Source organism: Sciurus carolinensis, chromosome 3 (genome assembly GCF_902686445.1).
Source record: "Sciurus carolinensis chromosome 3, mSciCar1.2, whole genome shotgun sequence".
NCBI lineage: Eukaryota > Metazoa > Chordata > Mammalia > Rodentia > Sciuridae > Sciurus > Sciurus carolinensis.
This window is the reverse complement of record NC_062215.1, coordinates 159,356,651-159,369,719: the sequence shown is the minus strand read 5'-3', so window position 1 is coordinate 159,369,719 and position 13,069 is coordinate 159,356,651. Positions and strand designations below refer to the sequence as shown.

The 13,069-nt window shown below is 32.5% G+C and overlaps 1 protein-coding gene across 12 annotated transcripts in view; it reads left to right on the top strand.

Moving 5' to 3' along the window:
- Positions 1 to 13,069, top strand: part of Ikzf2 (IKAROS family zinc finger 2) — a 154,496-nt gene that overhangs the window by 87,990 nt on the left and 53,437 nt on the right. The gene's annotated exons all lie outside the window — the stretch shown is intronic.

Below are 13,069 nucleotides of genomic sequence, written 5' to 3'. Positions count from 1 at the left end.
TGCTTGTGAATATCCTGTTTTCCCAGCACCATTTATAAATGACTGTTCTTTTTACACTATGTCTTCTTTAGACTTTTGTTGAAAATCAGTTGACTATATTTGTAAGCTCTCTTTATGTTTCACTGGTCTATGCGTCTTTTTGTGATAGTACCATTCTGTTTTAAGTTCTACAGCTTTGTAGTATATTTTGAAGTCAGGCAATATAATACATCCTGCTTTCTTTTGTTGCTCAAGATGGCTTTGATAATTCAGGGTTTTTTTAGTAGTTCCCAAATTTTAGGGTTATATTTTTTTCTAGGTTTTGACGACTGTCCACAGGTTGCATTAAACCTGTAGATCACTTTGGGTAGTGTGGACATTTTAACAATATTGATTCTTCCAATCCCTGAAACAGAATATCTTTCCATTTTTTGCACATCCTCTTCAGTTTCTTTCATCAGTGTTTTATATTCTCATTGTGGAAATCTTTTACCTCTTTGTTTAAATTTATTCTTAAGCATTTTTTTAGCTATTGTAAGTGGGATTGAGTTCTTGAATTCCATTTCAAACAATTGACTTTAGTCATATGGCCAGTGCTACAGATTTTTGCATGTTGATTTTGTGTCCTGCATCCTCATTGAATTCATTTATTAGTTCTAGTATTTCTTTTGATGAAATCCTTGAGTTTTCTATAGATAAGATATAAGATATGTCATCTGCCAGTAGTGACAGTTTGACTTTCTCTTTTCCAGTTTGGAGTCCTTTCCTTCTCTTGCCTGAGTGCTCTGACTGGCACTTCCATACTATGTTGACTAAAAATGGTGAAAGTTAGCAGTCTTGTCTAGTTCTAGATCTTAGAGAAGAACCTTTCACCTTTTCCTCCATTAGGTATTATGTTAGCCATTGGCTTATTATATATGGCTTTTATTATACACCAGTCTGAAAGTAATGTCTTAAATGCCACTTCTTTCAGGAAGCCTTCTCTTCTCTGTACTTCCCTATAGCAGAAGAGTTAGGTTTGTTTGATGTTTTACACTTATGGAATAGCTTCATATTGATCTTTTAATAAGAACTGTTATGTCTTAAGTATTAATACTAAGAACTTATTATCTTGATTTTATAGATGAGAAAATTTGAGAATTAGGTTTCTGAAGGTTTTGTGACTACTAAGGTGACAAAATGTGGCTTCAAACCCTATAAACTGGATGTAGACCCCATGTTCCTAGCCCACAGGACTGTGTTGCTTGCTTTAACTGACTGCATGATTTTTCACATAGAGTATCTTATTCCCACTTCATACAGTAGGATATGGGAGATATTAAGTGACTTAAGATTCACACATTAAGAGTTTAAACACAGGTATTCTAATCCAACTTTTCCATTATTACTTAGTATCTCATATGTTACTTTGTAATTATTTTTTATCTTTTAATATATATGTTCTATATGCCTACATAAGGTGTTCATTCTTTAGGGACAGGAAACTATTTATGAACATTGTTAGAAAAAGAAAAGTTCTGCTACATTATGTAATAAAACTCTCTGGCACAGATCTATTAAAATTGTCTTGGCAATTGTACAAATTAGGTTCCCTTAATCACCACAGGTTTTCTCTTTGTTGCTACCTGGTATGTTTTATTGTTAGACTTTTCTAATTGACCAATCCTGCATCTCAGGGCCAAGTGTGGATTCTTTTTTTTTTTTTTTTTTTTTTTTAATTCTCAACTAGAAAAGTGTTTATGGAAGAACACTAGGAAAAGAACCTCTGTAGGCTTGATCTCAGTATGTATGACCTGTGGATATTTGAACCCAGGGTTCAAAGAGCTGTTGGGTTCCCCTGTCAGTTCACTTCAGAGACTCAATAGAGTCACTGAAGTAAGTCACGGGGCTTTGGATCCTCCCTGTGTTGCTGTTGCCTCGTAATAGAAACCCTGCTCCATTCCTTATCTCTTTCCCTTTAGTGTGCAGCACTGCCTTCTGACCTGGTTTAACTGTCCTTAGTGACCTCTGGCAATCCTGTGTTGTGGTTCCTTTCGGGAACATGCCACTCAGCTACATTTAGTATAATGATTTTACTTCTTAGAGAAGTTGGTTTAAGAACTGTAGTCCTCTTATTAAATAGATAATTTCACAATGCAGTGTGCTTCCCAAGCTTCCCACAGTTATGTTAAGCAGATGGTTGCCAAACACCAATTCAAAGTCAATTGCTCTTATATGAAATAAAATCCATGCTCAGAAAATTTGGCAGTGTAAGCTGGTCTTCTTCCAAAACAGACTCTTAGACACATTTCTCTTTACCCAAACTGCCAAACTAACTACCCCTACGTTATATATGAGGTATAGATAGTATATATTAATGCAAAGTTATCATTCTTTAATATATTGAGTTTTTTTTCTTTATTGATAGCTAGTAACTACTTTCCTTTTGATGACAGGGGACATAGCAAGATTTGATCACCAGTTAGTTTTGGATTCAGTCTCAGCTGACTGAATAGTTGTGTCACTTAGACATGTTACTTCATCCATTCTGAGCTTCAGTTTACTCATCTGTAAAATGAAGATGAAATTACATACTTCAGAGTGGCCTGTCATGATTAAATCAGTCAATATGCATAGTGTATATAGTGTTTCCTGTCATACAGTGGTCCTTTAATTAACATGATATTGATGTTTTGTATTTAAAGTATAACTGCTTTGTTTTATTTGTCAACTAGCTAATTGATGCAAGTTCTCAGTAACTTAGAGATGTCTAATATGTCAATCAGCAGCAATAGTTCAACAAATGTGTACTGGTACATAGTGTATGTAAATATATGCAAGGATAGGATGATTTTATGACTGAATAAAGACCATATTGACTTTCAAGGATCTTACTTTATAGGTAGAGTGGAACTTAAGTGCATACACTAATGAAATCACAGTAACATAAGGTAACGTAAGTTCCAAGGAAAAAAAGGTTTTGGTCTAAAAACATTTTGAGAAGGGTAACAAAAGAAAACCTTGAATGATATGTTTATTTTGATAGAAATACAGGAAGAATTTCAGAAAATAATAAGAGGAACAAGGAAAAATAAAGATATGTAGTATATGTTCCTGGAAGAGTAAGAAAAGCAATTTGACTAGAAAATATGTATAACTGAAGGACTAAGAGGACCTATGGTTGAGAGATATGATGGGACAATTCTGTGGACATCCTGAATCACACATCAGTATTTCTCAGTATAACACAGCAGTATGTAATTTGTAGGCAGTGGATAGTCATTGAAAATGTCAAGAATACTAATGTGAGCTCTGCTTTAAGAACATTATTCTAACAACTGAATATAGAATGAATTGGGAGGGTAGAGTATGGCAAAAGATAGAAGAGACCAATTAGAAGGCTCTTGAAATTGCTTCAGATGAGAGGTGATGGGAAATCAAGAACATGCAAAAATAGGTGAAAAAATGGAGTTGTACAAGGCATACTGATAATGAATCTTTAAGACTTGGCAAATGAAATCATACATTCATTTAAAGTCTGGATAAAGGAATAGGCTATTGTTTGCCTGTGGTATTTCTATTTAACTAGGCTTATTTTCACCACATTGTATAATTCTCATGAACTAGTTGTCTGCCAAAAAACAGATCTTCATCCTTGGGCTACAGTGGTTCTACTGTACTGTATAACTAGGTGTGTGTTTTGATGATGGACATGCCATGTAAGGTTTCATGCTTCATGGGATAGCATTAGGGAGTTAGGTGTTTTACATTTCTTTAAATTTTACATTTTCTTCAAGGAAGGAGGGAAGACACTTTGTTTTTGTTTTTAAGGTATATCTAAACGTAAAGGAAGTGCTGTGTGAGCTGCTCACATGTGTGACTTACTTCTATACCAATAATTGACACTAGACTCAAAACCTGGCCACAAAAGAAGTCTTGAAATGCCATCCTCTGTAAACTGTTGGTTTAGAGATTAAAATTGACAATATTGACTTAGTCCTTAAAATGCTGTTTTTATGTACAATGATAAGTCATAGAATAACAAGGAATACAAAAATTAATGTGAAAATGGGAGGGAGGAAGGATGGAAAATATTGAACATCGATTCTTCACTAACTAGGTATAGTACTTGTTCTTACTTCTGTCTTAAGACCAAAGCAAATTTAAAAATTAGTAGGTTGATTTTTAAAGATGGGATATACAATCCATTGATAAGAAATATTAACTTGGTAGTTATGAAAGTTTAAGTTTACAAAAACTTAAAGTAGTTTTCTTTTGTCTAAACATTTTGGACTTAAATTCCTGGTATCCTCTTCAACTGATAGATAAGTTCATGACTGACTTTTGTCCTAACTATAACATTAATGTCAGTTACTAGCCTAATTGGGGAACATATGGTTTCATGGAGAGATTGGTAGACTAAGAGGTGAGCAGCTTGAGTTGATATCAAGCTGACATTTACTTTCTATTCTTTGGAAAGTCACTTAATCATGCTTCCATGTGTTTACCTGTGACTGCTTTACCTATGATTTAATCATTCAGAGTGTCAAATGAGGCAGAATACATATTATATGAGTCATAAAAGCTATAACTTGTTATTTTTCTCTTACTGTTATTATTAGCATTATTAGTCGAAGGATCCTAAGTCCTTAGTCTACAGGCAATCATCCTGTCTAGCCTGCTTGTGTCCATGACATCAAATGTTACTTTTCCCCATATTTTAGATGGTCAGGTGGCCGAGTCAGGATAAACAGAGTTCCTAAAGTCTCTTGACTAGTTACATGGTAGAGGGAGAGGTAGAGACTGTGGTTTCTGCCTTCAGGTGCAGAGTAAATTTTACTGCTGTTCTTGGAATAATAGTAGTATTTCAGAATTAGTACTGCCTAATCTGAAGCACTCCAGTGGGTATGAAAAACACACAGTCTAGCCACAATGGAGGGAGAGGAGAAGGAATGGGGAGAGAATAGGAGGTGGTGCCATGAGCGGGCTTAAGAGTGCTGCTGCCAGCGGCCCAGGTGCGCTTCCCTGACACCAGTGTCCGAGCTTGTCCAGCCCTTAGGAAACCAATGGTTTTAGCGTGTTGTGAGGGAGCTGTTTTGCAAGACTTACGCTTTTATTTATCCACAGTTAAAAGGAACAAAGGTTTGATATTGCGTGAAATTTTGTTGAAGAAAATATAAAAAATTATTTGCATATACCTTAAAATATTTTTGGCTGTGCTGAGTTTGTTTAGACTGTTGGTAGATTTTAAATAAATAACTGTACTTTACATCAGAGTTTTGAAGGCAGTTTGTTTTTCTAACACATTATTTAAACAGCTGCTGGGCTATTAACACAGATTTAATCATGTTTGGTGTTTCCGTTTTTAAAGTTTAAATAAGCACTAATCTGCACTAATAAACATTAGTGCACATACAACTTCAACAGATTATTAGATGGATGTATTGATTCAATTAGTGTGTATAACACCATTTCAAGTATCTGACAGACTGGGAGAAAGTGATGCTTATAAGTTATAAAATCCCTTAAGTGCCCACTTGAATTCTCATGTAACAGAAACCAAGCATATAAAATTCCACTTACACGTCACACCTAAATAGCTTTTTTTCCCAATTTGCTCTGAATGTTTTTTCAACTGCCTTTTATGCAGTACTGTGAAATAAATATTTCTTGAACTCTCTTAATATTAACTTCCTTTAAAAATTAAAAATTAAGTTTTTAAAAATATAGTTAGGAAACAACAGAAGTAAATCACTAATTTGAAGTAATATAAAACGTTTATATTATATATGATAAATATATTTTATATCCTTTTAAATAGAACAAGTAAATCATAATCCCATTGCACTGTTTTCCTGGCTAGGAAACTTGGCTAATGTGTGGGTTAGTAGAGTCAGGTCATGAGTTTTAAATTGTAGTAAGATGAATATATAAAATCAAAAAATATTAGTAATTATATTTTCAGTCTGGTTACTATGATATTTCCAGAATGTGCTGACAAAAAATGAATAGGATTATTTTGAAAACCCAGTTCTAATATTGCAAATAAAGTTTATTCTCTGTATTTGACAATTCAAAATTAATATTTTACCATGCATATAAAATGTTTTTGTCAAAAATTTAAATCGAGTTATTTTGTATTATTTGAAAAATTCACTTGCCAGATATTGCCAAAATCATATGCTATCTTTCTAGGTAAAATTAGTCAAAAATAGTAAAGTAAAATGTCCAATTTTTAAGCTTCTTCACATTTCAGTTCGGTAAGTTTATTATGTATCCACATTGTATACCGTAGTGAAATGTTTAGTACTCTTACTCATGAACTCTTTCATGACCTATTTCTATGTACATACTGTACTGTTAATATGGTTTTCTTATTTAAGTTAGTAATATTCTTTTAGTCTTAAACCTAAAATTTTAAGCAAAGCATAGGCAAGCAAGAGAATTTGAATAAATATTTGCTGGTTTTATGACTTTGGGGAGTGCTGGGGATCAAACCCAGGGCCTTCTGCATGCCAGGCAAGTGCTCTACCACTGAGTTGTATCACAGTCCTGGGTCTTTGATTTTTAAAGAGAATTCAATGTTGTCTTTGTTTCTTAGTGGTTGGGGAGGATGAATTCTGTAAGTGTGAGATCCAAAAGTGTATGTAACAACATTGTACATTTTACTTTCCATTTCATTCATATATGGTCTTTATAAGGTTTTCAACTTTTTCTTTAGTTTGATAGTGGTGGCACATAAAATTGCCATTATAACACAGGTTGAATGAAATGAATTTTTTTTAACAGTGTCACAAAATAATGTAATTTCGCCCTATTTGGTTTTGGGTTGTACCAGTTTTTCAATGATATATAAATGTCTATCTGTGTAAGTGCTTCTGTTATTTCCTTATTTGATGTTGTGCCACTGAATAAGAGGGAAGTCTAGCTTAACCATCCACCTGCTATTATATATCTAGAAATGATAATTATGAAGCCTTGGAATGCAGTTACTGAAGAAACTTCATAGCTAAAGATTGTTTGGCCTGAAAGTTAAAAGCACTCCCATATAAGTCTTCTTGTCATTGTTGTGATAATTAAAATGGAAATTATTATGTATTTATATGGGAGCTATAAGTTTAAATTCTAATATTCATGAATAATATTTTGAAAGTAATAAAGAAGAGTGGGGAGATTTATAGGCATAACTACATTTTTTATTATGATGCTGTTTTTCTAAATGTACATGTGGAACTTTTTATCCTGAAATATATACAAAGTTTTTTTTATGTGCAAACTTGATCATAAAAATCTTTCTTATTAATGATGATCTTCCATTTCATATATTCACAAAACTCAGAATCTGCTAAGAAATTTGCCTTAACAGCTAGTTATCAGTTCTTAACAGTAGTGCTTTTACAATGAAAGTGTAAGAAACATCTTTACCATCAATTACTGATTGCCTGTGTACCAAATAATTTTTCTTGATTAATAATGACTTAAAATTGAACTGTTTTTAAATGCAGACCACATCATCTCCTTTATAAGAAAAATCTTTGTTTTCGTCATTGAAAATATTCAGATATCTTTAAAGTTTACTTATTGATGACTACAGTGTTGAATAATAAAGCAAATGGATCAGTTAACTGAAATTTTTACATTGTGATGCTATTGTTTTTCAAAAATACATGTGGAACTTAATGATGAAATATAGTCAGAGCTTCTTATTTATACACTTGACTGTTGCTAATAATTTGTTCTGACAAAATGCTATTTTTGTCAAGGCATTATTGCTTGTCAGTATATATTAATGTATATAAATCCCCACAGATATGATTGAGTTTTATGTCCTTCATTTCATATTAGAGGAACAGCTTGTAAACTTGTTCTTTGTTTTGGAATGTCTAATGTCAAGATTTTATTTCACTCATATTAGAGAATGAAATCACTCATTTATGAAAATGTTTTCCTACTACCAAATTATAAACAAAATTCCATATAATAAAGGTCAAAAATATAATTTCAAAGACTTGAAAACTAGAGTACTATGAATATTATTGTGTGATGATTAAGAGCTGTAATAGCTTCACATATTATAGCTAAAAATAGTCCCAATACATTCTTATTAATATATAAATTATAATATAAGGTATGCTTAAGTATGCCACATGCTTGAATTTAAACAGTAATGATTTTAAATTAGGTGCTTCTCAAGAGTGAAAAAAATCTTAAAGAGAGTTTCTTTGAGTAAACTTTAATAGTTAAGATTCAAAGACTAATTTATTTAATTGGTTGTTTTTTATCCTAGCATTTCAACCTAATTTCAGAGAGCTGGGTTAAAAATTAATTACTATGAGATTTTGTTTGTACATCAACTGCCAGTTTTTGAAAAATGTAATCTATGACATGTATATTGAAATGTGTGGTACTTCATTGATTTACTATATCAGGACAGGAAATACATTCATAGAAGATACATATTTAATAACAAGATAAAATATAATATTAGATAAATATATAATTCCTTAAAGTATAGAGAAAAGTTCTAGCAAGAAACAAATACACTTTTAAATCCAGTGGTTATATCCAGTATATTCCTCTAGAAATAGCAGATTCTAACTGTATTTGTTATATGTGTTAATTTTTTAAAGGACATTTTAATCCATGTCTATGTTTCATGTTCTTATAATATTCTCAATAGGAATAGAGAATGTTATAAGGTCAAGTCACAGTCTCATAATTCTGTGCTGTTTTGAAATTTGAGAGGCCTGTAGTTTTAAACTTAAAAACCCTTAGGTATTTATTTCTTCAGTTCTGAAAGGGAATTCTGGTAAACTTTATGCTTATTAATTGTACCTTATCAAACTCTGGCTAGTTCAGGAATAAAACTGATGGCATTGCTGTGAAGCTTCTACTCTTCAGTATATCACCTGAAACAATGTGTAAGGTAGTTTTTGGTATTAAGTCATGCTGAATAAAGTCATGTTTTCATTTCTTCTCAGTTCTTTTTTTAAATGACAATTATGCATGAAATATAGTGACGAAGTATAACCAATAGCATTTTGCATTGATTAGTAAAGTCTTCCTGATCAGAAGAAATATAGAAAAATTTCTTTGAATGTAGAAAAGCCTACTGTAGCAAGATATAGAACCCAGATGCCATAATTGAAAACTTTAAAAATTAAGCATGTGAAATTAGCATATATGCCATAAAAATACTCATGAGTAAAAGGATAAAATATTTGTAAAACATATCATAAACATGAGGATAAAATCTTTACTACAGATTTGATAATCCTTATCCAAAATGCTTGGGACCAGACATGTTCTTGATATTAAAACTTTAAATTTTAGAATACTTTTGTATGCATAATCAGATATTTGGGGGATGAAACTCAAGTCTAAACCTGAAATTCATTTATGTTTCACATACAACTTTACACATAGCCTGAAGGTAATTTTATCCATTTCTTTTTAGTGTGTTTGCTTTTGACAGTGACCCATCACGTGAGGTCAGTTGTGGAATTTTCTACTTGTGGCATCATGTCAGTGTTCAGAAAGTTTTGGATTTTAGAGTATTTTGGATTTTGGATTTTCACATTAAGGGATGCTCAACTTGAATATAAAGAATATTTAAATTCAGTGAGTAAAAACTGATAACCTGGTAGAAAAATGGGCAGAATGTTTCATAAAAAGTTTTTGGGAAAAATAAAGAACAGTTAAATTGTACATAAAGAAGGCCAACTTCACTCAACTTTAAAAAAAATTTAAAAAGAAGTAAAATACTAGTTTTCACATTGACAGTTCATTGAGGCATTATAATGTCAGTAATAACAACAAATACTCTTAAATTTCTAAAGATAGCTTAGATGAATTAATTATATTACATTTAAAAATGGACAGTCTTCTCAGTGTGACAATTATGATCATATCTGCTTTTGAGACAGGAACTGAGAAATTGTGAGCCTTGCATAATAAATTACTTAATTTTCATTTTTAATTCTTTATATTATTTCATTTTTCTTTATTACATCATGGATTCCATAAACATAAAACAAGTAAGCTTAAAGCAATAAAATTCATCATAAATTTAGTAAAACAAGTCAGTGAATTCTGCTTGAAAATCTCCCATTTACTACAAAGTTCTTAAGCATGGTGGGGATATGAAGTAGATGAAATATTGTCCCTACTATGCTAGAAAAACAGTAATGTCATATTGATTTCCAAATAAAGTAAAATTCAACATAGTAACTACTGTATTAGAGATGTACCCAGAAAGGGCCAGGGGTGGTGGCACACACTTGTAATCACAGCAGCTTGGGAAACTGAGGCAGGAGGATCACAAGTTCAAAGCCAGCCCCAGCAACTTAGTGAGGCCCTAAGCAACGTAGTGAGACACTGTCTCAAAATAAAATATAAAAAGGACTAGGGATATGGCTCAGTGGTTAAGCATCCCTGGGTTCAATCCCCAGTGCCCACCTCCTCAAAAAAGACATGTGTCTAGTAAGGATGTGTATCCCTTTGGAGATTGTAATTTACAGACTTGAAGTTGATTAATCTTCACAAAAATCTTATGAAATTAATACAGTGTTTTATGTCCAGAGAAAAATAATAGATACGCATGTTTGCTATATTTACTCATTTAATTCTCATATCAACCTAAGCAAGTGAGACAGTTATCATTCCCATTTTATGGAGTACAGAGAACTTGAGTTCCTTAAGAATTTAAGGATCATCATCTCTCTTTTTTAAATTATTTTATTTTATTTGTTCTAATTAGTTGTGCATGACAAGAATGCATTTATACATTTTGATAGATCATACATAAATAGAGTGTAAGAGTATAATCCCTCATTTTTCTGATTATACATATTGCAGGATCACATCAGTTATGCAGTCATGCATGTACATGAGGTAATAATGTCTGTTTCACTATCTTTCCTTCCCTCATCCCCCTCCCCCTCCATTCACTCCCCTCTACCTTACGTCAAGTAACTCTATTCTTCCCTATCCACCCTCACCCCCCACGTTGTTATGAAGCAGCTTCCGCATATCAGAGAAAACATTAGACCTTTGGTTTTTTGAATTTGACTTATTTGACTTAGCATGATATTCTCTAACTCCATCCTTTTACCAGGAGATGCCAGAATTTCATTCTTCTTTAAAACCAAATAATATTCCATCATATATATCATATATATATGATACAAAATAAGCTTACTTGTTTTATATGTTTAAGGAATTCATGATGTAATAAAGAAAAATGAAATAATATAAAGAATTAAAAATGAAAATTAAGTAATTTACTACACAAGGCTCTCACAATTTCTCAGTTCCTGTCTCAAAAGCAGATATGATCATAATTGTCATATATATATATATATATATATATCACATTTTCTTTATCCATTCATCTGTTGAAGGATGTCTAGGTTGGTTTCATAGTTTAGCTATTGTGAATTAAGCTGCTATAAACATTGATGTGATTGTGTCATTGTAGTATGTTGATTTCTAAGTCCTTTGGGTATAAACCGAGGAGGGGAATGACTGGGTCAAATGGTGGTTCCATTCCAACATTTCTGAGGAATCTCTGTATTGCTTTCCATAATGGTCGCACCAATTTGCAGTCCCACCAGCAATGTATGAGTGTACCTTATTGTTGCTTGTATTCTTGATAATTGCCATTGCGATTGCAGTGAGATGAAATCTTACAGCAGTTTTGATTTGCATTTCTCTAATCACTAGAGATGTTGAACAGTTTTTCATATATTTGTTGATCAATTGTATATCTTCTGTGAAGTGTCTGTTCAGTTCCCTAGTCCAATTATTGATTGTGTTATTTGTTTTTTATTTTGGTGCTAAGTTTTTTTAGTTCTTTGTATATCCTAGAGATTAATGTTGTATCTGAGGCACATGTGGTAAAGATTCTCTCCCAATCTGTAGACTCTCTTTTCACATTACTGATTGTTGCTTTTGCTGAGAAGAAGCTTTTTAGTTTGAGTCCATCCCATTTATTGATTCTTGATTTAACTTTTTGTGCTTTAGGGGTCTTGTTAAGGAAGTTAGGTCCTAGGCCAACATGGTGAAGATTTGGGCCTACTTTTTCTTCTAGTAGTTGCAGTTTCTCTGTTCTAGTGCCCCAAGTCTTTCACCATCACTCTCACTAGATAAAATATTCTGGTCAAACTTTAGTAATCTGAATTTATTTCCTCTTTGAAATTAAAGTCTAATTCAGAGGTTAAGTAATTAGTTCAAAATATTCCGCTCGTACTCTTGTGCCACATTGCCTCTTGTTAATAGGGGTACTCTAAAGAGAACAACAGGAAAAGAGCCATGTTGATCACACTCCCTGTTCCAATGAGCAGTGACAAATATGATAAATAAACATTGTGGTTTCTCCAAGAAAACACTTGGAGTAAAAAGAACTTCCTTTCTTTTTATGGAAATATTTCCTCCATTCAAGTAGTACTAGATAACTCATTTCATTGAGTAACTTTGATATGATTTCTTAAGAAATTTTCAAGATCACTGGATTTAAAAAAAAAAAAAACTAATATTAATTTAAAACTTGCTTCTGCTTTTTGAAAAGACTCTGTCAGCAGTCCAGAATGAGGGCTGTGCCAACAGAATTCCAACTTTTCTGTGGGATGATCCAAAAACAGCAAACAGAGGGCATTGAATTTCATAACAGTCACAAGTGTGTACATGTGCATTATGCCACCCCTGTCACTAGCTGTTTCTTTGCATGCATACATTAGAGTTAGAACAGCTGATTTCCAGACTAGTATGTTCCATAGAGAATTTTTTTCATACAGGAAATAAAGGCAGAGTAATTTCAGAGCATATGAGATCTGTGCATTTAACCTTACCTACATTTACACAGCTCTTAACTGACTGTGTTTAGTCTGATTTTAGGCCATTGGCTTTGATGGTGTACCTGCATATATGAAAGACATTTGCTGGATTAAGATCTTAAGTTGTTTCTCTTGCTCTGTTCAGAGTCGGGTTTATACAAGTTTCAGAGGTGAAGTAGAACATATGAATATGATGATTGTTAAATTAAGAGGAGGCATGGCTCAGTGAGTTTGGCAATATTTAATCTTGTGTCTTCCATAAATATATCTCACTCTAA